This window comes from Chiloscyllium punctatum, chromosome 8 (assembly GCF_047496795.1).
Source record: "Chiloscyllium punctatum isolate Juve2018m chromosome 8, sChiPun1.3, whole genome shotgun sequence".
Taxonomy (NCBI): Eukaryota; Metazoa; Chordata; class Chondrichthyes; order Orectolobiformes; family Hemiscylliidae; genus Chiloscyllium; species Chiloscyllium punctatum.
Window position 1 is genome coordinate 54,662,276 of NC_092746.1, and position 27,339 is coordinate 54,689,614.

At 40.9% G+C, this 27,339-nt stretch overlaps 1 protein-coding gene across 14 annotated transcripts in view; it reads left to right on the top strand.

Moving 5' to 3' along the window:
- Positions 1-27,339, top strand: part of LOC140480572 (poly(rC)-binding protein 3) — a 295,539-nt gene that overhangs the window by 122,562 nt on the left and 145,638 nt on the right. For 3 of the 14 annotated variants that reach the window (XM_072575595.1, XM_072575594.1, XM_072575597.1), the window contains exon 1: positions 25,830-25,998. The exons of 5 other annotated variants lie outside the window; for them this stretch is intronic. The gene's annotated coding sequence lies outside the window, so the exon portion shown is untranslated. Of the gene's footprint in view, positions 1-25,822; positions 25,999-27,339 lie in introns of those variants that run through there. 6 more of the 14 variants (XM_072575592.1, XM_072575590.1, XM_072575583.1 and 3 more) reach the window with 6 other exon arrangements.

Below are 27,339 nucleotides of genomic sequence, written 5' to 3' on the forward strand. Positions count from 1 at the left end.
CAATGGATGGTTAAACTCGCTCTTCATCAAGGCATCATATCTTCATCCCTTCAATTTAAGGTATATACCAGAGGAATGATTCAGATGAGTGAGTGGGAATAAGGGCAATGAAGTTAGTGGAGGTCTTGTAATTTAGAAAATTAGGACTGCAGGAATGTCATGGTGGATCTATGTCATGATCTTGATAGAGATAATCCAAAATTCTGCTATTTATATATTTACATGTAGAAAGGTTCTTTCATTCAGTATTGCAGTACTTGCTGACTGACGTTGGCTTTAGGTCAAGCAATATGTTGATTTTAAAATTCTCAGTATTTTTTCAAATGCCTGCATGGCCTCACCCCTTCTCTCTAATTTCCTCCAGCTTTATAATGCTCCAAGATATCTCTAATCTAATTCAGAAATTTTGGAATAGCCCAAAAATCAAATTGCTCCATCATTGGCAAATCTGACTGTAATTATCCTGTATAATGGCCTGTCTAAACTTCGCCAACATTTTTCCCTCCTTTATAACACTCCTTAAACCTATATTTTTGACTAAGCTTTTGGCTACCTGTCTTAATACAACCTAATGTGTTTGTTAAAAATTACACAACACCAGCTTATAGTCCAACAGGTTTATTTGGAGGGTAGAATGAAAGAGGATAGTTTAAAAATATAATTTATGGAGAGGAGAAGCCAAGTTCTTTACCTTTCTGGATAACCTTTGAACAGTGGGCTATTTTATTGATAGAGAGTAGAACCCATTCATGCTAAAATTGATCCAGCTGTATATGGAATTTTCAGGAATATTATAACACAGAATTAATACGCAAACACGTAGTTTGGAGGTGCCAGTGTTGGACTGGAGTGTACAAAGTTAAAAACCACACAACACCTGGTTATAGACGAACAGGTTTATTTGGAAGCACTAGCTTTCGGAACGTTGCTCCTTCATCAGGTGGTTATGGCGTATAAGATTATAAGAGACAGAAGTTATAGCAAAGTTTACAGTGTGATGTAACTGAAATTATACATTGAAAAAGACCTGGATTGTTTGCTAAGTCTCTCAACTTTTAAAATGACCATGTTGGTTTCAGTTCTTTTATATGTAATTCGCAGAACTTTAAGTTCCACAATAAGTGGAAGAAGTTGGGGACTTCTTTAATACAATGAGGAGCTTCAATTTAATTGTCTCTACTGCTTCTTTCCATTCCATAATCCACTAGAGCTGCTTCTTCTTAGATGCACCCCTCTGTCCTAACCCTGTACTTACGTCTTTCTCTACTTTCTCTCCCCCCTTGGTAAGCGTATTTTATCAATGAGTTTTGCCTCTTGTCCTCTAGGCCGTATTTCCTCAAAACCACTGACCATAAAATATTCCATCTTGACATCTGTGTTGGTTGCTATTAACTGTTCTGTCTTCAAGAATTTTTTTTCCTCACCTTCAAATTTAGTGTCATGATATGTGTTTTCTTAAAAAAACACCCTGATGTTCTTGAAAACTGCTGCCTTCTCCATCTGTCTTTTTCTTTCCCCAAAGTTCTTGAACATATCACTCCGAGATCCATGCTCATCTTTCATGAAACTTTGAGTTTCCCTCCAAGCAGGCTTTCTGTCTCATCTTATACGAATATGGTTTTTATTAGACCAATTACCAATTGATATCCTAGTTTAACTGTGACAAAGAAACTACCACTCATTGCCATTCTAGACATGGCTAGGACCTTTTTTTGGCATGGTTAATTACAAAGGTTGCTCCAGCACCTTACTATGTCATCCATTTGTATGAGACTACCTGTCTGATCAGAGTATTTGAATCATCTGCAATGGTGTTCTTACAACTATGCTGTTACTTCTGGTATCCCCTAAGGATCAATTCTTGGCCTTTTCCTATGCCTCAACTACATGCTGTTCCTCAGCCTGATCATTCGAAAACACTGCACCTACAACTAAGTGGTAGGAAGACTGGAATCATTATTTTCCTTCCCCATCACGAATTCAGTTCCCTTGTCATCAATTTAAGTACACTCTCTGCCAACTGTCAGAGGTTTAACCAGAACCTTCGTATCCATCTTGTCTTAGTTGACCACAAGATAAGCTTCCAACAATATATCCTCACTTTCATGGACTGCTAATTTTCATCTCATTACATTGTCCAACTTTGCCCTTGCCTCAGCTTAAATGGAGTTTTGTTATCGATCAGCTATTACCTCATCAAAAGGGGGCTAACACCTGTTCTTCTTGTGTTTCCAACTACTGCAAGACAAATCATTCATACTTTTCTTTTGTCTAGGCTTTACTGTTCCAATGCATACTTGGCTGGCCTCAGTTCTGTTGTCTACAAACATGATGCCATTCAAATCCTATTCCCAGACATGCAATTTGTCCTATGTACCTATCCCTCTGCCTCTCCCCAACTCCATGCTTGCTTACCTACATTGGCTGCTGTTTAAAAAAAAATCTTAAGTATTAAAATTCCTTATCCTTGTTTTCAAATCCATCCATGGCTTTGTCCCTCATCATTCCCTATGATCTCCAGTCTTACGGAGTACAAAGTATTTGGCCGGCTATCAGTTCTAGCCATTTAAGCATTTCCAAATTTAATTGCTCCACCAGAGATGTCTTTAGCAGCGAATCTTAAAAATTTCTTGCTCAAACATTAACTTTTGTTTCATAATACTTGTAAATTTCTCAGGACATTATTTGCACATTAAAGGTGCACTGTTAATGCAAGTCATTGGCCTGAACTTTCATTTTCAAGTAGGGTAGTTCAAGTCTGAACATTTCCTGGCTTGGTGAACGTGTTTTGGAAACCAATGCTGTGAGTAATAGGATCCTCATTCTTGGAGTTTCTTGTAGTGCTGGGAGTGGGAGTATGAAGAATCAGGCGTCAAAAGAGTTACCAATTACTGAGACACCACATTTATAAAGGCCTACTGCAACTATCTGGCACTTTGTTCCACTTGTTTTCTTAAACGTTAGACTGTCTAGTCCTTACCTGCCATGCCTGCTTATCAATATCCACACATGTTCAATCATGTCAACACATGTGCCAACACCGTTGCTCCTCATATTTTCCAAACTAATTAGTGAAACCCCACCAACGTTCATACCCTTCACAGCTCATATGTTAGCTTAATGCTAAATCATGCTGCTGCAGGTTTTGTCATTACACCCTCTGTACCACTCACCCAGTGTCCAACATTGTTAGGCATACTTCCCAAGTTCTCTCTCTGCCCTATACTCACCACTTTTTTTTTTAAAACATTCTTCTCACAAATCCAACATACCATTTACCTTCTTTGCTGCCTACTAAATCTCCAGGCTTAGCGTCAGTGACAGATATTGTTGCACATTACCTCTCAATTTATAACTATTTGCCATTCTGAAGAAAGGTCACTGGACTGAAACATTAAGATGTTTCTCTTCACAGATGTGGAGTCAATAAAGTGTGCAGCTGGGAAAAGCACAGCAAGTCAAGTAGCATCAGAGGAGCAGGGGAGTCGACGTTTCAGGTCTGAATCTTTCATCATGAAGTCCTGATGAAAGGTTCAGACTTGAAATGTCGACTCCCCTGCTGCTCTGATGCTCTTGATTTACTGTGCTTTTTCCAGCTCCACACTTTATTGACTCTGACTTTCCAATATTTGCAGTTCTCGCTATCTCCACAGATGCTGCCAGACCTGCTGAGTTTCTCCAGAAATTTCCATTCTTGTTTCAGATAATCTGCCTTTCAGTTTTTGCTCTAAAGTGGATAACCTTACATTTATCCATATTGTACTGCATCTGTCATGTATTTTTTTCACTCACTTAAGTCACACTGAAGCATCTCTACATCCTCCTCTCCGCTCACCCTCCCTCCCAGCTTTGCGTCATCTACAAATTTGAAGATATTACATTTAGTTCCCTCATCTAATCATTAACATGCATTGTGAGTAGCTATTTGGAATAAGTATTTACCTCAAAGTTGGTTGGAATTTATACATTATTTGAGGCTGGAAGCTGCATGAAAATTTAGATTAAAAGTATTTTACATTTACGTATTCCATTAATAGAAAAGTTTTTGACACATAATAAATTAGTAGGTAAATTTCAATTTGTATATGAACTTCAATGAATGATAGTCACTGAAAAGGGAAGTGTGTTCAAATAAATGACCTATTTCTGGCACATAAGATGCTATTAAAATGCTAGGCATAGTGAGTAATCAGGCAGTAGTTTGCAGCTACACTGTTGATGTCAGTAGGCATTACTTAACAAGAAAAATAACAAGATTTTGTTTATAGAACAGATTATTACATTGATCAATTAAAGAAAACTTAGTGTATATAATCTCAGGATCTCTAATCCACTACTTGATGAGTAATGGACCACACATATAATTGATTTATTGTAAAAACAAAATAAATTTACAGCTTATTTTTTGCACTGTGATTCAAGGGACAAGAAATTGCCTCACAACTTGTTTTTATTAAAACAGAATGCAGCATGTGGTAGGGTTGATAGCTGAGTAGTAAGGTTAGAAATCTAGTTGTAATGGCAGGGAAGACAGAGTTAATATTACCATTTTAACTATCAGATATAGAGAATGTGTGACAACTGACAAATATTAAAGTGTGGCAGGCTATAATGTTTCATGTGACACCAAGTTGTTGGATGAAGTATTGTATTCAAAAAAAGACTTGTAGTGACCAGCTGGCATGAGCATTATGTTTTGTTGTACATGTCTGACTGTGTTAGACTCATCAAAATAGAAAAGCAGGGGAAGAAACATTGGTTCCTAAACTGAATGTGGATTAAAAACTCTTCTCGTGAACCACAGAGATAAACTGATCATTATTGTTAGGGCCATTTATGGTGATGGGCTTCAAACATATTCAGTAAATTTATTATCTTTGATTGTAAAGATCACAACGGTCATTTAAATAAATGTACATTATTGCAAGAGTTTTCAAATCTGCAGAATCAATGTCATGTGTGTCTTCAGGGGTTTTCTTTTGAAAGAAAGAATACAAGGTATAGAAAGCCATATGGCTTGTTGAGCCAAATCTGTCATTAAATACGATTATAGTTGATCTTGGACTTCAGCTCTACTGTCCTGTCTGCTCCCATATCTCAATTTCCTGACAGATTAAAAATCTAGCCATAAGCAGCTTTAAACATAATCAATAGTGCAACATCCACAAGCCTCTAGGGTAAAAAATTCACAAGCTTTGAGTAAAGTAATTCATCTTTGTCCTAATGAATCATCTTTTGCCCTGAGACTGCGCTTCCACATATTGGATTACTTGACTAACAGAAACAATCTCTCAATATTCAGTATATCAAGTTTCTTCAAAACATCATACATTTGATTGACATCACCTCCAATTTTTCTAAACTTCAGAGAATAGAGACTAAATTTATTCAACCTTATCATAAGACACCTCCCAAAAACCAATATAGTGAATTTAATTATACCAAATCCAAAACAAATACATCCTTCCTAAAATATAACAATCAAAACTACATATCGTATTCCAAATGTGGTCTCACTGATGCATAATTTTTCCAAGAAAGATTGTGGTGAATGCAACTTTTTAATATTGTGGCATTATATGTTTAAGCATCATGCCAGAGTACCTTTCTTCACTAATTTGGCAGATCAGATAAGCAAGGAGAAAATGGGAAGATATGGACTGGATCTTTTTGCAGAATAGCGGCCCTGCCCCTCAGATAAAAACAGCAGGAGACTCTTGTCCTGGAGACAATGATCAGGTTTTATAATTAACAGACAACTAGCTGCCTACAGTTAAGGCTTCTGCACCCATGTCTGTAAAAGCTGCTGGCTAATCAGTGTTCATTGATGTGACTTCAGTCAGTTCCAAGTAAGCAACATGGAGATAACCAGGAAATAGATGGCTTTACAAGGGCTAGTCAGGCAAGTCTGTTCCCCGGTTGGGCAAAATTGTGTCCAAATTGTGATGACACCCATTCCCCATCTTATTCTTGGCCAGGTGGCAGTCGAAGTTGATAGCTGATTGGCATGGTACCCCCTGCTGTGCCCATGACAGACAGGGCTATGCTCCTCTGTCTGTCATATTACTCTTGGGGGAGCGTTACAGGTTTGCAACTATGTGTTTTAAAAATCAGTAACCATCTGGCCAAAAGTGCTGCAAACTGGTTCCAAAAGATCAAGTCAGCAAAATGGCTAATATTGTGCATAGCCAAGGTCATCTAAAGGTCTATCCAATGCCTCTTGAAAGAAAGTGCATTATGACAGCAAGAAGTTCTTTGTGAACTAAATCTGTGCTGTAATATATTGAAGTATGGCTGAATATAAGAAAGTGAATCTGAGCCAGAATTTTCTGATAATACCCTGATGTATGGGTGCAAAAGTTTAGAGAGAGAATGTATATCCTATATCTATGGAGTAGGAGATCCTTGAGTCACAAGCTCAGAAGGCAGCGGTAGTTCCTGGTCTAGCAATCTAATAAGAATTATCAAGGTGGGTGAGTTCCATACTCCAATGACACATACAACTAATTGAATTACAAGGATTATTTACCAACCAACTAATTTTATTGATACTCAACTCTTCAATTCAGAAAGGAATCAGGTGAAAACTCCATAGGTTAGAGTCAGACATTTCCTCTATTTAAGAAATTTTTCATATCAACCTGTTCAGATGTGCTATTACATATCTCAAGTAGGTGGGACTTGAACCCTGGTTTTTCACTCCTAGGGTAGGAATGCTACCACTGTGCCACAAGAGGGCCCTTTAGAGTCAGAGTCATGCTGTAAGCCCAAGCATTTTCAGCTTCTTCATTAATAACCTTTGCAGGTCAGAAATAGGATTTTCAGTACCATTGACTCCCCAGATATTGAAGCAGTCTTATCCTTATGTAATAAGACCTGGATAGCATTCATAAGAGAAAAACTAACATTCATGCTGGACAAGTACCAGGATATTATGGTTTCCGACAAGAGGGAATTTAGCTATCTGTCCTTGACATTTAATGGCGTTACCACTATTGAATCTCTCTCTGTCAACATCTTGGCAGTTAACATTGACCAGAAACTGAATTAAAGTGACTCTATAAATAAATACTGTGGCGACAAGACTGGGTCACAGACTATAAATTCTAAGGCAAATAACTTATTTTTGATGCACCAGAATCTACCTACCATCTACAAAAGCACAGATCAATAGTGTAATAGAATAATTTTCACTTGCATGAATGGGTGCAGCTCCAACAACATGGAAGCAGCTCATCACCATCTAGGAGAAAGTATTAGATTAGATTACTTACAGTGTGGAAACAGGCCCTTCGGCCCAACAAGTCCACACCGCCCCGCCGAAGTGCAACCCACCCATACCCCTACATCTACCCCTTACCTAACACTATGGGCAATTTAGCATGGCCAATTCACCTGACCTGCACATCTTTGGACTGTGGGAGGAAACCGGAGCACCCGGAGGAAACCCACGCAGACACGGGGAGAATGTGCAAACTCCACACAGTGAGTCGCCTGAGGCAGGAATTGAACCCAGGTCTCTGGCGCTGTGAGGCAGCAGTGCTAACCACTGTGCCACCGTGCCACCCTATTCTCCTTGATTAGCATCCCATCCGTCAACTTCAATATTCAATTCCTCCACTGGCAGTTCAATGGCAGCAATGAATACAAGGTACAATAGTAGGAGCCCACCAAAAGTCCTCCGATAGCATCAATTGGGGAGGGTTTAAACTAATGTGGCAGGGGCATGGGAACAAATTGAGGAGACTAGTGGACAGCAAGGAGTTCGTAACTAAAGCAGAGATCATGAAGTCAGCGTGGTTAAAGGGAATAGTAGGCAGGGAGCAGATAGAGTCATAGAGATGTACAGCATGAAAACAGACCCTTCAGTCCAACCTCTCCACCCCGACCAGATATCCCAACCCAATCTAGTCCCACCTACCAGCACCCGGCCCATATCCTTCCAAACCCTTCCTATTCATATACCCATCCAAATGCCTCTTAAATGTTGCAATTGTACCAGCCTCCACCACATCCTCTGGCAGCTCATTCCATACACGTACCACACTCTGAATGAAAAAGTTGTCTCTTAGGTATCTTTCCCCCCTCACCCTAAACCTATGCCCTCTAGTTCTGGACTCCCCGATCCCAGGGAAAAGACTTAGTCTATTTATCCTATCCATGCCCTTCAATTTTGTAAATCTCTATAAGATCACCCCTCAGCCTCCAACGCTCCAGGAAAAACAGCCCCAGCCTGTTCAGCCTCTCTCTATAGCTCAAATACTTCAACCCTGGCCTCATTCTTGTAAATCTTTTCTGAACCCTTTCAAGTTTCACAACATCTTTCAGATAGGAAGGAGACCAGAATTGCACACAGTATTCCAACAGTGACCTAACCAATGTCCTGTACAGCTGCAACATGACCTCTCAACTATTGTACTCAATACTCTGACCAATAAAGGAAAGCATACCAAACGCCTTCTTCACTATCCTATCTACCTGCGACTCCACTTTCAAGGAGCTATGAACATGCACTCCAGGTCGCTTTGTGCAGCAACACTCCCTAGGACATAACCATTAAGTGTATAAGTCCTGCTAAGATTTGCTTTCCCAAAAAGCAGCACCTCGCATTTATCTGAATTAAACTCCATCTGCCACTTCTCAACCCATTGGCCCATCTGGTCCAGATCCTGTTGTAATCTGAGGTAACCCTCTTCGCTGTCCATTACATCTCCAATTTTGGTGTCATCTGCAAACTTACTAACTGTACCTCTTATGCTCGCATCCAAATCATTTATGTAAATGACAAAAGGTGAGGACCCAGCACAAATCCTTGTGGCACTCCACTGGTCACAGGCTTCCAGTCTGAAAAACAACCCTCCACTACCACCCTCTGTCTTCTACCTTTGAGCCAGTTCTGTATTCATATGGCTAGTTCTCCCTGTATTCCATGAGATCTAATCTTGCTAATCAGTCTCCCATGGGGACCCTTGTCGAACGCCTTACTGAAGTCCATTGGGATCACATCTACTGCTCTGCCCTCAATCTTCTTTGTTACTTCTTCAAAAAATTCAATCAAGTTTGTGAGACATGATTTCCCACGCACATGTTGACTATCCCGAATTAGTCCTTGCCTTTCCAAATACATGTACATCCTGTCCCTCAGGACTCCCTCCAACAACTTGCCCACCACTGAAGTCAGGCTCACCAGTCTATAGTTCCCTGGCTTGTCTTTACCGCCCTTCTTAAACAGTGGTACCACGTTAGCCAACCTCCAGTCTTCTGGCATCTCACCTGGGACTATCGATGATACAAATATCTCAGCAAGAGGCCCAGCAATCACTTCTCTAGCTTCCCAGAGTTCTCGGGTACACCTGATCAGGGCCTGGGGATTTATCCACCTTTAACCATTTCAAGACATTCAGCACTTCCTCCTCCAGTCTGGACATTTAGCAAGATGTCACCATCTATTTCCCTACAGTCTATATCTTCCATATCCTTTTCCACAGTAAATACTGATACAAAATATTCATTTAGTATCCCCCCCGTTTTCTGTGGCTCCACACAAAGGCCACCTTGCTGATCTTTGAGGGGCCCTATCCTCTCCCTAGTTACCCTTTTGTCTTTAATATATTTGTAAAAACCCTTTTGATTCTCCTTAATTCTATTTGCCAATGCTGACTCATGTCCCCTTTTGCCCTCCTGATTTCCCTCTTAAGTATACTCCTACTTTCTTTATACTCTAAGGATTCACTCAATCTATCCTGTCTATACCTGACATATGCTTCCTTCTTTTTCTTAACCAAACCCTCAAATTTCTTTAGTCAGCCAGCATTCCCTATACCTACCAGCCTTCCCTTTCACCCTGACAGGAATATACTTTCTCTGGATTCTTATTATCTCATTTCTGCAGGCTTCCATTTTCCAGCTGTCCCTTTACCTGCGCACATCTACTTCCAATCAGCTTTCAAAAGTTCTTGCCTAATACCATCAAAATTGGCCTCTCTCCAATTTAGAACTTCAACTTTTAGATCTGGTCTATCCTTTTCCATCACTATTTTAAAACGAATAGAATTATGGTCGCTGGCCCCAAAGTGCTCCCCCACTGACACCTCAGCCACCTGCCCTGCCTTATTTCCCAAGAGTAGATCAAGTTTTTCATCTTCTCTAATAGGTACATCCACATGCTGAATCAGAAAATTGTCTTCTACACACTGAAGAAATTCGTCTCCATGTAAACCTTTAACACAATGGCAGTCCTAGTCGATGTTTGGGAAGTTAAAATCCCCAACCATAACTACCCTATTATTCTTACAGATAGCCAAGATCTCCTTACAAGTTTGTTTCTCAATTTCCCTCTGACTATTAGAGGGTCTATAATACAATTCCAATAAGGTAATCATCCTTTTCTTATTTCTCAGTTCCACCCAAAAACTTCTGGGACGATCCTCTGTCAGCACAACAGTAATGCCATCCCTTATCAAAAATGCCACTCCCGCTTCTGTCTTGCCTCCCCTCTATCCTTCCTGTAGCATTTGTATCCTGGAACATTAAGCTGCCAGTCCTGCCCATCCCTGAGCCATGTTTCTGTAATTGCTATGATTTCCCAGTCCCATGTTCCTAATCATGACCGGAGTTTATCTGCTTTCCCTGTTAGGCCCTTTGCATTGAAATAAATGTAGTTTAATTTATTAGTCCTACCTTGTCCCTGCCTACCTGACTGTTTGATTCACTTCTGTTCTCAACTGTACCAGTTTCAGATTGATCTCTTTCTTCACTATCTCCCCGAGTCCCACCTTACTAGTTTAAATCCTCCCAAGCAGTTCTAGCAAATTTCCCTGCCAGTATATTAGTCCCCTTCCAATTTAGGTGCAATCCATCCTTCTTGTACCCCAAAAGAGATTCCAATGATTCAAAAATGTGAATCCTTCTCCCTTACACCAGCTCCTCAGCCATGCATTCATCTGCTCTGTCCTCCTACTCCTACCCTCACTGGCTTGTAGCACTGGGAGCAATCCAGATATTACATACCCTTGAGGATCTTCTTTTAAAATTTCTGCCTTACTCTCTAATCTCCCTTCAGAATCTCAACCTTTTCCCTTCCTATTTCGTTGGATGATGAAAGCAAAGGGACTGTTGGTCTGAGGTGCATTTGTTTTAATCCAAGTGTAGTAGGTAAGGCAGATGAACCTAGGGCTTGGATTAGTACCTGGGAGTATGATGTTATTGCTATTACTGAGACTTAGTTGAGGGAAAGGCATGATTGGCAACTAAATATCCCGAGGATATCGATGCTTCAGGTGGGATAGAGAGGGAGATAAAAGGGATGGAGCAGTTACATTACTGTGCAAAGAGGATATCACAGCTGCGCTGAAGGAGGACACGGTGAAAGAATCGAGGCAATATGAGTAGAGCTCAGAAATAGGTAACAGTGCTGTAAATAGGTAAAACATAGTGTGGTAACCATGTTGGGGCTGTAGTACACACCTCCCAACAGCGAGTGTGAGATAGAGGTACAAATATGTTAACAGATTATAGAAAGATGTAGGAGCAACAAGGCTATGCGATGGAAGATTTTAAATTTCCCCAACATTGACTGGGATTCACTTAGTGTTAGAGGTCTAGATAGAGCAGAATTTGTAAGGAGCATCCAGGACGGTTTTCTAGGGCAGTATGTAAATAGTCCAAGACAGGAAGGGGCCATACTGAACCTGGTGTTGGGGAAAGAGCCCGAATAGATAGTTCAAGTTTCAGTAGGGGATTACTTTGGGAATAGTGATCACAATTCTGTATGTTTTAGAATACTCACATGGACAAAGACGAGTGTGGTCCTGAAGAAAGAATGCTAAGTTGGGGCAAGGCCAACAATACAAAACTCAGCAGGAGCTGGGGAATATAGATTGGGAGCAGCTGTTTGAAGGTAAATCCATATTTGACATGTAGAGGTTTTAAAGACAGGTCGATTCGAGTTCAGAAGAGATATGTTCCTATGAAAAGGAGGGATAGAAATGGCAAGATTAGGGAACCATGGATGACAGGTGAAATTAGGTAAAAACAATGACTGCAGATGCTGGAAACCAGAGTCTAGATTAGAGTGATGCTGGAAAAGATAGCAGTTCATTCTGCATTTGAGGAGCAGTAAAATCGACATTTCGGGCAAAACCTTCTTCAGGAATACAAGCAGAGTGCCTGAAGGGTGGAGAGATAAATGAGAGGAGGGTGGGGGTGGGGAGAAAGTAGCATAGAGTACAATAGGTGAGTGGGGAAGGGGATGAAGGTGATAGGTCAGGAAGGAGAGTGGAGTCGATAGGTGGAAAAGGGAGATAGGCAGGTAGGACAAGTCATGGGAACAGTGCTGACCTGAAAGTTTGGAACTGGGGTGAGGTGGGGGAAGGGGAAATGAGGAAACTGTTGAAGTCCACATTGATGCCCTGGGGTTGAAGTTTTCTGAGGCGGAAGATGAGGCGTTCTTCCTCCAGGCGTCTGGTAGTGAGGGAGCGGCGGTGAAGGAGGCCCAGAGACCTCCATGTCCTCAGCAGAGTGGGAGGGGGAGTTGAAATGTTGGGCCACAGGGCGGTGTGGTTGATTGGTGCGGGTGTTCCGGAGATGTTCCCTAAAGCGCTCTGCTAGGAGGCGCCCAGTCTCCCCAATGTAGTGGAGACCGCATCGGGAGCAACAGATACAATAAATGATATTGGTTCAAAGTTTGGGAGAAGATTTGTAGCTCGGGTGCTCGTTGTTGTGGTTCTGTTCGCCGAGCTGGGAATGTCTTGCAAACGTTTCGTCCCCTGTCTAGCTGACATCCTCAGTGCTTGGGAGCCTTCTGTGAAGCGCTTCTGTGATGTTTTCTCTGGCATTTATAGTGGTTTGAATCTGCCGCTTCCGGTTGTCAGCTCGAGCTGTCCGCTGTAGTGGCCGGTATATTGGGTCCATGTCGATGTGTTTGTTGTCAAACTTTGATGGATGTGGAAGGCTCCTTTAGGGCCTTGGATAGAGGTGAGGGAGGAGGTGTGGGTGCAGGTTTTGCAGTTCCTGCGGTGGCAGGGGAAGGTGGGTTGTAGGGGGCCGTGGACCTGACCAGGTAGTCACGGAGGGAACGGTCTTTGCAGAAGGTGGAAAGGGTTGGGGAGGGAAATATATCCCTGGTGGTGGGGTCCTTTTGGAGGTGGCGGAAATGTTGGCAGATGATTTGGTTTATGCGAAGGTTGGTAGGGTGGAAGGTGAGCACCAGGGATGTTCTGTCCTTGTTACGGTTGGAGGGGTGGGGTCTGAGAGCAGAGGTGTGGGATGTGGACGAGATGTGTTGGAGGGCATCTTTAACCACATGGGAAGGGAAATTGCGGTCTCTAAAGGAGGAGGCCATCTGGGTGTGTTCTGTGGTGGAACTGGTCCTCCTGGTAGCAGATACGGCGGAGGCGGAGGAATTGGGAATACGGGATGGCATTTTTGCAGGAGGTTGGGTGGGAAGAGGTGTAATTCAGGTAGCTGTGGGAGTCGGTGGGGTTTGTAAAAAATGTCGATGTCAAGTTGGTTGGCATTAATGGAGATGGAGAGTCCAGGAAGTGGAGGGAGGTGTCAGAGATGGTCCAGGTAAATTTAAGGTCAGGGTGGAATGTGTTGGTGAAGTTGATGAATTGCTCAACCTCCTTGCGGGAGCACTAGGTGGCGCCAATGCAGTCATCAATGTAGTGGAGGAAGAGGTGGGGAGTGGTGCCGGTGTAATTACGGAAGATGGACTGTTCTACCTAGCCAAAGAGACAGGCATAGCTGGGGCCCATACGGCGTGACCAGTCCAGGAACTCCCCACATATGTTCGAGACACCACCCACGCCCTCCACCTCCTTCAAGACTTCAGTTTCCCCGGCCCCCAACGCCTCATCTTCACCATGGATATCCAGTCTCTCTATGCCTCCATCCGCCATGACCAGGGCCTCCAAGCCCTCCGTTTCTTCCTCTCCCAACATCCCTAACAGTATCCTTCCACTGACATTTTCCTTTGTTTGGCTGAACTGGTCCTCAGCCGTAACAATTTCTCCTTCGAATCCTCCCACTTCCTCCAGACCAAAGGGGTAGCCATGGGCACCCTTATGGACCCCAGCTATGCCTGTCTCTTTGTTGGCTACGTAGAACAGTCCATCTTCCCTAATTACACCGGCATCACTCCCCATCCCTTTCCCCCTTCTGTAAAGACCTTTCCTCAGTGACTACCTGGTCAGGTCCACGCCTCCCTACAACCCACCCTCCCATCCTGGCACCTTCCCCTGCCACCCCAGCAATGGCAAAACCTGCGCCCACACCTCCTCCCTCATCTCCATCACCTCCATCCAAGGCCCTAAATGAGCCTTCCACATCCAAAGTTTTACCTGCACATCCACCAATGTCATTTATTGTATCCGTTGCTCCCGATGTGGTCTCCACTACATTGGGGAGACTGGACACCTCCTAGCAGAGTGCTTTAGGGAACATCTCTGGGACACCCGCACCAATCAACCACACCGCCCTGTGGCCCAACATTTCAACTCCCCCTCCCACTCTGCCGAGGACGTGGAGGTGCTGGGCCTCCTTCACCGCCGCTCCCTCACCACCAGATGCCTGGAGGAAGAACGCCTCATCTTCCGCCTCAGAAAACTTCAACCCCAGGGCATCAATGTGGACTTCAACAGTTTCCTCATTTCCCCTTGCCCCCCTCATCCCAGTTTCAAACTTCCAGGTCAGCACTGTCCCCATGACTTGCTCTACTTGCCTATCTTCTTTTCCACCTATCCACTCCACCCTCCTCCCTGACCTATCACCTTCATCCCCTCCCCCACTCACCTATTGTACTCTATGCTACTTTCTCCCCACCCCCACCCTCCTCTCATTTATCTCTCCACCCTTCAGGCAGTCTGCCTGTATTCCTGATGAAGGGCTTTTGCCCAAAACGTCGATTTTACTGCTCCTCGGATGCTGCCTGAACTGCTGTGCTTTTCCAGCACCACTCTAATCCTGACAGGTGAAATTGTGAGACTAGCTAAGAGGAGAAAGGAAGCATACATTAGGTGTAGGGGACTGAAGACAGATGAAGCTTTGGAAGAATATTGGGAATGTAGGACCAATCTGAAACCGAGGAATTAAGAGGGCTAAAAGTGATCATGAGATATCTTTAGCAAACAGGGTTAAGGAAAATTCCAAAGCCTTTAATTCATATATAAGGAGCGAGAGGGTAAACAGAGAAAAGGCTGGGCCACTCAATGACAAAGGAGGAAAGTTATGTGTGAAATCAGAGAAAACTGGTTTGATTCTTAATGAGTACTTTGCATTGGTATTCACCGAGGAGAGGGACATGATGGATGCTGACGTTAGGGATAGATGCTTGATTTCTATAGATCAAATGGCATAAGGAGCGATGAAGTGTTGGGTATTCTTAAATGCATTTCGGTGGACAAGTCCCCAGGTCCAGATGGGACCTACCCAGGTTACTGAGGGAAGCGAGAGAGGAAATAGCAGGGGCCTCAACAGATATCTTTGCAGCCTCCTTGAATGTGGGTGAGGTCCCAGAGGACTGGAAAATTGCTAATGTTGTTCCCTTGTTTAATAAGGGTAGCAGGGATAATCCAGATAATTATAGACCAGTGAGCCTGAAATCAGTTTTAGGGAAACTGCTGGAGAAGAAACGAAGGGATAGGATCTATTCCCATTTGGAAGAAAATGGGCTTGTCAGTGATAGGTATCATGGTTTTGTGCAGGGAAGGTCATATCTTATCAACTTATTAGAATTCTTTGAGGAAGGGACAAAGTTGGTTGATGGGGGAAGGGTTGTAGATGTTGTATATATGGACTTCAGGGAGGTGTTTGACAAGGTTCCCCATGGTAGGCTGATGGAGAAGGTGAAGTTGCATGGGGTCCAGGGTGTACTGGCTAGATGTATAGAGAACTGGCTGGGCAACAGGAGAGAGAGAATAGTAATGGAAGGGAGTTTCTCAAAATGGAGACCTGTGACCAGTGGTGTTCCACAGGGAGCTGTACTGGGACCACTGTTGTTTGTGATATACATAAATGATTTGGAGGAAGGTACAAGTTTGCAGATGAGACTAAGATTGGTGGAGGAGCAGATAGTGTAGGGGACTTTCAGAGGGTACAGCAGAATACAGACAGATTGGAGAGTTAGGCAGAAAAATGGCAGATGGAGTTCAATCTGGGCAAATGCAAGGTGATGCATTTTGGAAGATCCAATTCAAGAGTGAACTATATAGTAAATGGAAAAGTCCTGGGGAAAATTGCAAGAGGATGTGACATAACTTGAAGAAATAGCTAATAATTAGAGGACAAGCACACATGCATTATTTAACACCCCCCGCGCCCCCCACCCCAAGAGGCAACATTGTGCATCATTGAAGTCATCGTCACTCCTGATGGAGGAATCAATAGTAAGGATCTCTGAATAGCTAACCCTTTTACTCAATATCCTCCACTTATAAGTTTGGCATAGTGCCAACAGGCACTTTCTACTTTCTCTTCTCACCAGAAACTAACTCTTGACCCTTTCTGATGAACAAGAATCAGAATTGCTGGGTTTCATTTTTAAAAAAATATTGAATTCAAATTTCACCTTCTGCCGTGGTGGATTCAAACCTACAATATTAGCCTATGCCTCAAGATTACTAATCTAATTACATTAGTATTATATCCCTAACTCCCACATATTTAAATTACCAAAAGATTTTGTGGGCTACTAATTGACTTGTAACTGAATATCAATGTTATTTTGGGGACTATAGTTCTGCTCCAAAAATAATAAAGAAAACATTTTTCCAAAGAATTGCGATTTGGGACAAGGAAAAGGCTCATCTGAGTCATGTTTGGACCATCGGGTCTCATGCCTGCATGGAGCTTGATTTCTGAAATTAAAAAAAATTCACAGATCATAATCTGCTGGGATCACATTAATGATCCAATCTTGGGCTAACGGTAACAACGTTTGTAGGGTCAGTTAAAGAGCACTCATTAACATGAGACAGATGGGAAAATACCATTTTAGGTGCGTCATGAACATAGAGGTGCCTGCTGTATGTTCATGGAAATTCTTGGCATGGTTCCCAATGGTGAGGTCCATAAATAGTCTTGTGGGAGGTTGAATGACTACTTGTTTGATATAGAAACATTGACCAAGAACTTACAGTTTTGGGAGACTTTGTCCTGTCCCCTTTATATTTAGCATTGTCAGAGCCAGGCTAAAATTCTGCCACTTAAAGTTGGCTAACAGCTAGATACAGAAGATCCTCAACTTCCCTTTATATAATCTTCCTGCTGAAGATATGGTGCAAGACCAAAGTAAAGGCTACAAAGTTGTACTAGTCCAATATCAATCGACCACATCACAATTAAGCATGTTGAATAATTAAAAGGCATTGACTTTACTGCATGAACACTCTAAGCATAGTGACAATCAATTAATAATGTTGCTTCTTGAGCAAGATCTTTTTAAAAATTATATTTTTAAAGTGGGGCTTGAACTTGGAACAGTTGTGCAGAAATCATTGATTTAATCTACGTTATGCAACTTAACTCAAAAGTAAAATAGTTAAAAGAAACTTCTTTATTGAATTGTATTGCTTTCACCAAATCGAGCAGACTAAACAAAAAAAAACACATTCATGAGATCCCTGTCCTTTTTAACACCAAATGCAAAATTCATTTGAATTAATAATATTGAGTTCCATTTGGTAAATTATGTCTACCCTTAAGCTCAGTTGGTTTTGGATACACCAAAACCAACTGCTGTCTTATTGAAGAAATTAGTTGATTTGGAAGTAGAATTTTCCACTGCAGCAACCAAGATGTTTCTCTCACAGCAATATCATGATATACATTATTGAATACATATTGGTATTTGATGTTAATATCTCCTATATTAGTCAACAGAGAGATCTGGTCCAATGTGAAATATAGAAATCCTGTCTTCTTTCTAATCATTGTAACTGGATTTTGAATCATATCTGCCATGATTGTATCCAACTGTTCAAGCGCAGCATGGAAAATATTTTGTTTGGCAATGTGGTCATTGGTAAGATGTCTTTGTTTTATTTTTAATCGCTACTCTATTTTTGAAAGTGGACTTTATTTTCAATATTTTGATCCCATTTAACATACTACAGAAAGATGAAAGTAAGCAATTAAAATTGCATAGTGTAAATATTGGATTAAAGCAAGATAGACAACTAGAAAAGTTCCACCTATTGATAATAACAAGCCCGAAAGAAATAATTTATAATAATTTTAAAAATCTATTGTCAGAGGGCCACCTTCCTCACTTCCATGTCTCTCCCAATCTTCAGGTTCCAATGGGACTTGGAGTACCAGGGGGAGCCACTATATCTAGTGAGTGGAAGATGACTGGTATCTGCAAGGGCATGCAGCTGTGCCAAAGCATCCCATTATTAAAAGACTACCATGAAGTTTTATTTGAACTTATAACAGAATTACTGGATGAGTTTCTTTATTTGCCTGTTGCATTCGTGTGGCTTTTAGTTAAAGTGAGTTTTGTGGATGGCCTAATTTGGTCAGGGCGTACAGGTGAATTTAGATTGATTGTTACAGAAGAGGGGGGAGGGGGAGTCAAATTCTCTGACTGGCCAATTTTAGAAGAGACTTTGCAGACACCTCATGAAAACAGATGGAACATGGAATGTTCAGCAAGCGAACATTTAAGAGGTCATCTACATTCTGTGTATCTTCCTTTTCATAATACTAGGGTTGCTACGAATATTAAAAAAACTCTCACATCAGTGCAGTTGGGGAGGTATAATACCCTTCCTGTTTGTGGGTTTGATGGCTGAACAACCTTTTAATCAGACAGGAAATGCCACATGGTAGGGAATGACAAGCAAACAGTCTTCCTGGGCTGGGGTTCCTCACTCAGTACTGGATTAGTGGTGCTGGAAGAGCACAGCAGTTCAGGCAGCATCCAGCGAGCAGCGCTGCTCGTTGGATGCTGCCTGAACTGCTGTGCTCTTCCAGCACCACTAATCCAGTATTTGGTTTTCAGCATCTGCAGTCATTGTTTTTACCTTCCTCACTCAGTGCTTGATGATGGGCCCAGCACCAGGAAGTGATAGCCCACTAAGGATATTATTAAATTGGAGAGGTTTCAGAAAAGATTTACCGGGATGTTGCTGGGACTGGAGGGCTTGAGTTATAAGGAGAGGCTGGATAGTCTGGGACTTTCTTGACTGGAGCGTTGGAGGTTGAGGGGTGACCTTGTAGAGCTTTATAAAATCATGAGGGAAATAGATAAGAATAGAAAAGGTCTTTTCCCTAGGGTGGGGGAGTTCAAAATCAGGAGGCACATTTTTAGGGAGAAAGGAAAAAGATTTAAACGGGACCTAAGAAGTAATGTTTGCATACTGAGGTGGTTCATGTGTGGGATGAACTGCCAGTGTAAGTGGTAGGTGCAGGTACAGTTGCAACATGTAAAAGACATTTAGATAGATACATAAATAGGAAAGATTTAGAGGGATATGGGCCAATTGCAGGCAAGTATGACTAGTTCAGTTTGAGAAACTTGATTAGCATAAATGAGTTGGATTAAAAGGGTCTGTTTCTGTGCTATAGAACTTTATGACTATGACTATGTTGGCTACATCCCTCCACCATAGCAGAACCTAGAATGTGAATACAACAGATCAGTCTGAATATTTTGGAAGCAGCTTCAGAAATAAAAAAAGTATCCAGTACATAATCCTATTTTACCTCCTTTGCAGTTGCCAGTTCCCAAATAATTCAATTAACTCTACATGACATTAGGTAAAAACAATAACTGCAGATGCTGGAAACCAGATTCTGGATTAGTGGTGCTGGAAGAGCACAGCAGTTCAGGCAGCATCCAAGGAGCAGCAAAATCGACGTTTCGGGCAAAAGCCCTTCATCAGGAATAAAGGCAGTGAGCCTGAAGCGTGGAGAGATAAGCTAGAGGAGGGTGGGGGTGGGGAGAGAGTAGCATAGAGTACAATGGGTGAGTGGGGGAGGAGATGAAGGTGATAGGTTAGGGAGGAGAGGGTGGAGTGGATAGGTGGAAAAGGAGCTAGGCAGGTCGGACAAGTCCGGACAAGTCAAGGAGACAGTGCTGAGCTGGAAGTTTGAAACTAGGATGAGGTGGGGGAAGGGGAAATGAGGAAACTGTTGAAGTCCACATTGATGCCCTGGGGTTGAAGTGTTCCGAGGCGGAAGATGAGGCGTTCTTCCTCCAGGGTCCTGGGCCTCCTTCACCGCCGCTCCCTCACCACTAGAAGACTAATCTTTGCTTTTTCTCCCCCTATTCATCCCAATCCTGGGCCTAGGATCTTCTTTATTTTCTCACTTCTCCCCACATTCAACTTGTTTCAATGTATTTATGGCAATTATATTTATTGCGTCTTGTGGAAGACAGAACAAACTTATTCTCTCCACAAAACTGGATCAATCTTGACTCGTCAATTACAGCCTTATTTCATCCCACTATTCATTATAAAAAGTGTTTTAAAGGAGTCAATACTTCATCAAAGGCATCTGGTTAGCAATAATTCTACATCAATGTGCAGTTTAAATTCTGACAGAACTCTTCAACTTCAGGACTTCTTTCAGCTTTAAATCAGATATAGATTCAATGAGCTGAATTTGCCAGAGGCAAGTCAGAATAACTGACCTCAATATCCAAGCAACATTTAACTATATATGGCTCCAAAGGCATCCTTGCAAAGATGAGTTCAATAGCTACCTGAAAGACCAGCCATTGATGTTACACAGATCAACAAGTTTCAAAAGCAAAAGACTGCAGACTGGAGTCTTACTCACAAATAGGAAATGTTAGAAGTTACTCACCCTATCCAGAATTATTGTAGCTGAATCATCTCCAGCTATTTCTTTTAATCATGTCATGAGCATGCAGTTATTATTGATCTTGTAAGAAACTTTAATCTCCTTTTCAAATGACATAGTAGACAGTGAAGAAGGTTTTATTAGACTATAAAGGAATCTTGATCAAATGGATAAACGGAAAATAGCTGAAAAATAGCAGATGGAGTTCAGTCTGGATAAATGTGAGGAATTGTATTTTGGTACAACAAACAGGGTAGGATTTATACAATTAATGGTAGGGCCTTGGGTAGTGTTGTAGAACAGAGGGACCTAGGGGTTCAGGTACGTAATTCTTTGAAGTTTGCATCACATATAGATAGGGTGGTTTAAAAGGCATTTAGCACACTTGCCTTCATTGCACAGTCCTTTGAGTATTGGAGTTGGGAAGTCATGTTGAGATTGTACAAGACATGGTGAGGCCTCTTCTGGAGTAGCGTGTTCAGTTTTGGTTGACCCATTATGGGCGGCACGGTGGCACAGTGGTTAGCACTGCTGCCTCACAGCGCCGGAGACCCGGGTTCAATTCCCGCCTCAGGCGACTGACTGTGTGGAGTTTGCACGTTCTCCCCGTGTCTGCGTGGGTTTCCTCCGGGTGCTCCGGTTTCCTCCCACAGTCACAAAGATGTGCAGGTCAGGTGAATTTGGCCATGCTAAATTGCCCGTAGTGTTAGGTAAGGGGTAGATGTAGATGTAGGGGTATGGGTGGGTTACGCTTCGGCGGGGCGGTGTGGACTTGTTGGGCCGAAGGGCCTGTTTCCACACTGTAAGTAATCTAAGTAATCTAATCTAATCTAAATTATAGGAAGGATATTATTAAGCAGGAGAGGGTTCAGAAGAGATTTACCAGATTGTTGCTGGGTATGGAAGGTTTGAGTTATAAAGAAAGGCTGGGACTTCTTTCACTGGAGTGTTGGAGGCTCAGAAGCACCTTTATAGAAGTTTATAAAATCATGAGGGAGTATATATAGGATTAATGGTAGTTGTCTTTTGCCTAAGATAGGTCATTTCAAGACTATGGGACATATTTTTAAGATGAAAGGAGAGAGGTTTTAAAAAGACATGAGGGACTTTTTCTTTTACAAATTGGGTGGCTTGCATGTGGAATGAACCTCCTGAGGCAGTGGTGGATGTGGGTACAATTACAATGTCTTGGTATCATGGTAGACCACAAACCCACCAACACACTAAAACAGCAGCTAATGAATTTGAAAGACCCCATACAGACAATGAGCAAAACTAACATCATTTACAAAATACCATGCAAGGACTGTAACAAACACTACATTGGACAAACAGACAGAAAACTAGCCACCAGGATACATGAACACCAACTCGTCACAAAAAGACATGACCCTCTCTCACTGGTATCCTCACATATGGATGAGGAAGGACACCACTTCCATCCTAGGACAAGACAAACACACAAGAATTCCTAGAAGCATGGCATCCCAAGCAGAACTCTATCAACAAACACATCAAGTTAGATTCAATCTACCACACCTTGAAAAAAGGAACAGGAAATGACATCACCAACCCAAAGAAACCCAAACATATAAATAGAAAGCAGGAATTTTCAGCATTGCTTTACATGAGGTTCACGGAAGATGTTACCTAATAAGTTAAAAATCCACAACACCAGGTTATAGTCCAACACTTTTAATTGGAAGCACACTAGCTTTCAGAGTGCTGCTCCTTCAGGTGCTCAGGTTATCACCTGATGAAGGAGCGGCGCTCTGAAAGCTAGTGCTTCCAATTAAACCTGTTGGACTGTAACCTGGTGTTGCGTGATTTTTAACTTTGTACACCCTGTCCAACTCCGGCACCTCCAAATCATTACCTAGTAAGGTAATGAAACATCTGGAAATGAACCTTTCAGCTCAGTGAGCAAACCTATATCCAAAACCTCAACCTGAGCTACAAATCTTCTCATAACTCACCTTTTGAATATGTACATGAATAGGAGAAGGCAGGTAGGATTAGTTTCATTTGGGATTATGTTCGGCATAGACTGGTTGGACTGAAAGGTCTGTTTTCATGTTGTTATGACTCTATGACATGAAAGGAGCTTTCAAAGATGGCTCCCAAAAGTCACCTAACTTCTCTTGTTTGTGCATTCCACTGTGATTGGCCAGCTGGAGGAATTAGGCTGTATTTATCTCAAAAAAGATTATGGATAGACATACATGGGCATGTGTTTACTTATGAAATTCAATAAACATTTCTACAAGGAGAAACAGAAACTCACAGACAGTGTCTTCCCTGAAGGTCTGAATAACTTTTCTATCTCACCAAATGTGGAAGGATGAGGAATATTCAACTTAATGGCTGAGACAATTAAAAAAGTAATTAGTACAGCTAAAATACAATACCTGGGTCAATGCACTAGAAATGAGTTTGGATCTGTTATCTCCTGAGGCAGGCCTGATAAAGTATCAGAAAAGTTGTGGGTTCCTACATAGTCTGGTTCGAAGTCTCACCTCAGTTCCTAGAGCCATCAATGGCTCAATTCTTCACATCATGCTATGTCCCATCATTCATTCATCCCCAAAACTAAATACCAATTCCATGCAGTATCCATTCCCTCCACACATCATTGTCTTTTCTTTCTTTTTCATCATCTCTTTTTCCTCACGCCCCTATGCTCTGTCCATATTTTCACCTTGCTCTATTTTCCTCATACCCCCTGCAATAATAAAAACAGAGAAAATAAATCTTGAGGATAAACTTGTAAGTAATGTCAAGACAGACAACAATAACTTCTTTAAAATATATAAAATAGAAGAGAGAAGCCAAAGTGAACATAGGCCCCATACAGAATAATGCTGGGGAAATAATAATGGGGTACCAGTAAATGGCAGAGGAGTTGAATAAACAATTTGTATCAGTCTTCACACTGAAAACATTCCAAAATTGCCAAACATTCAAGAAGCAGGAGGAGAACAGGAAATAAGTGATGATAATCACTTGAATAAAAATGGTAGTGAAACAAATGGGGCTTAAGACCAATAAACTCCAGGATCTGATGGGATGCATTGTAAGATGGGTGGCCTGGTGGCTCAGTGGTTAGCACTGCTACCTCATAGCGCCAGGGACCCGGGTTCAATTCCTGCCTTGGGCAACTGTCTGTGTGGAGTTTGCACATTCTCCTCGTATCTGCGTGGGTTTCCTCTGGCTGCTCTGGTTTCCTCCCACAGTCCAAAGGTGTGCAGGTTAGATAAATTGCCCATAGTGTTAGGTGCATTAGTCTGGGGGGAATGTGTCTGGATGGGTTGTTCTTCAAAGGGTCGTGTTGGGCCGAAGGACCTGTTTTCGCAATGTAGGGAATCTAATATTAAAGAAGGTGACTACAGAGATAGTGTATGCAATGGTAGTAATCTTCCAGGAATTCTGAGATTCTGGAAAAACCCCAGAGGATTAGAAAACTGCCTTTATTTAAAAAGCAAAGGAGACAAAAAAAAACCCACTGTAGGTTGATTTCAGGAGCCATGTAATAACAATGGCAAGTCTTTGAAATGCACATAAAAAAAAGCTTGAAATAGTCTAATAAAGTTGTCATCCATACTCAAATAGAAACCTCAGACCCAATGAAAAAGATACTTAACTGGTATCCTGACTTATGTGTGGAGTTGCAAACCAACCACATCTGAAATTCTTTTCCCCATGGGAAGATTGTACAATTTTTCCATTGGGAAATTCAAAATTGGTGTCCTTCAGAGTTTTTTTTGCTGCGTTTCTATACCCATTCCTGACCTTTTCAGGACAGAAAAATCCTTATGTTCATGTGATACAGAAGAATCTGAGTGGCAACTTGAACCTAAAGGAATGTCCTAAATTAGTGAATTTTGGAATGCTATTTGCAACTGGATCACCAGTTGTAGATAAAATGGAAACTTCGGAACGTGATACTGCCTTCTGTTATGTGTGTAATGGTGACATTCCTGAGAGTTTGGAAGTTAGAAACATGTGAGGTCGGTTTATTTCATTGCTGTAAAGTGAATTTTTTCAATTTTTTAACATTTTTAAGCATGAATGCAACTATGCACATAAGTGGTGTCTTAACATTAAATGACTAAGTAGGCATTAAAATATCAGCCATATTTTTATCACGTCTTTATGCATAATCATCCAGCTGTCCTTTAAGTTCTTCAATAACAAAGGTTTGCAGATGAAACAACAAATGATACAGTAAGAATATAGGCCTGCTCCTTCGTTTAAACTGAAGTAATAATATTCCAATTACCTTATCAAATTCTAAAATGAGATAAAGCTGCAGTAAGTAGTTTAATTATTTTTAATAAAACATACTGAAATTGGTAATGACTTTAAGATATCAGATTTCTTTTCAGTTAATTTGAAGAGTTTGTTACTTCCTTTCTTATTTTCTGGCACTGACTAGTTCAAGAAAATCAAGTATGTCAGGGAAAATTGTGGTGTGTGGTTTATGTATTCAATAATTAGTTACACTTTAGCTCAGAACAGTGCTTAAGTCTGCCACTTCTGCACTACTGATTCATTTACTTATTCATTTAATTGCTGAATGCTTCATTATCTTCAGCAAAGACACATTTTCTACAGACAGAGAAGCATAACATTCATTTCAGGGCCAGAGACTTGTGAAAGTAGGTTGATATTATTCCCAAGTTAGACTTTTCATGTTCTCAGTTAGATACTTGATACATTCATTATAAGAAAACTGTTGTGACAATTGATGGGAATTTTCTATGAGGGATTTCTATTCTTTGTACATTCAGTTATTTTAAAGTCTCCATGTTTTTAAGATTCATATCCTAATTATCACAGCTGCAAAGCATTAGTTCATTCATGATTATACCTGATCAGTTTTGAAGTTGGTTGTCCTACTCTCTAGTCCTTTACTGAACAGATTTGGGCAGATCTTCTCATGTGGCACTAATTTAAATGATTAGAAAAGAGGTTGTGAGCTCACTGTGCCTACTCAGGCTTATCCACCAAGGGCTAAGCTAGGAACAGCAAAGCTTCCTTCATATCAGCAGGGCTTAGGGCTCCTGGCCATCTGTCCACACCAGAAATTGTCAGACAAATAAGGGCCACACTTGTGTTAGCAGCAGAGAGGAGCAATACTGAGACAGCATTTGCATTTCATTAGGACGACAGTACAGAAAGATCTTGGTAGGTTGACAATTTTAAATTTGATTAGTGCATTGTTATTATTAATGTAGTTTTGCATCATTAAGTTGACTTTAATTGTTTTTGTTACTGTTGTTATTAATTGTTAGCTTAAATTAACAGAATAAGCAATCACTTTTATTTAAGATCTTAAATTTCTGAAGGCTAAAATATTTTCAATTGACAGATGTGAGGGTAATTCTAGAAGCAATTATTCTTTTCTGCCAGGAACCTTAAAAATACAGGAATCTGTGCTCCACCTTTAGTGAGGAGTTTACATTTTTGTTTATGCAACTATGAAAGAGAAATGAAAGTTGGCAAAATAAATAATAAACTCTTAATAGAATGCTGTGCCATGGGCAGCATTTCATGTACCTATATTTGGGAACGCACCAAACTCTGAGGAAACAAAAAACGTAGCGTTCAGTTATGCAAAATAAAAATGCTGAAAGTGGTGTCAAAATACTACAATGGTAATGTTTCAAGCATCAAAAGTTAATGCTTGGAGAAAACTATTTAATAAACAATTTAGGTTAGATTTAGATGCAGGGTGTCAATCAAACACATCTATATTTGTTGTAGGACTGTGACGTTGAATGGATAAAGTGTTACCTAGATTCACTTTGGAAAACTTTGAAACATTTACCACTACATTAAGTAAAATTATTAAGGAAATATTTTATTCATTCCTGGATATGAATTTTCCTTTCATATCCAAGTGAAAAGAAAGTAAGAATATAAACAAGAAAATATCTGACTTAATCTCATGTGAAAATCAAGAGCAGTATTTTAATATGCCTTTTGTGTTCAAACATCAATAACCTGATTGGTGACAGAAAAAAAGACATTTGTCTTTTATAACAGCTTTGTCTGTTCATCTGTTTTACTGCAATAATTGGAGGTTGCTTGAATTCTGCTTTTTCATTTTGTTTCAAATATTCAAATCTTTTTTATTTAAGACATATATTAGTTTAGGGCATTTCTTTTACTTTCAGATATAAAATAGCATTATTTCGAAAAATTAAGCATGGAGTAAAACCTGGAACACAAAATATTGGTTTTCTAATTAATATTTATGTTTTATTAAATAATTACATGATCTAACTATTAAAATATTGGAAATGCTGTATAAATCACATATAACATTTCCTAACTTGATATTATTATTTTAGATGTCTACCATCCATAGATTAAACAATAAATCTCCTATTTTAATCCTTCTTTAATGTTAATCCCATGGAATTAAAAAAAAGAGCAGGTATTCACATATAAAATGGGTCATATTGGTTTTAGGATTAAGTGGTAAATCCCAATGAATAGTATTTATGTTGAAAGGGTAGTTTC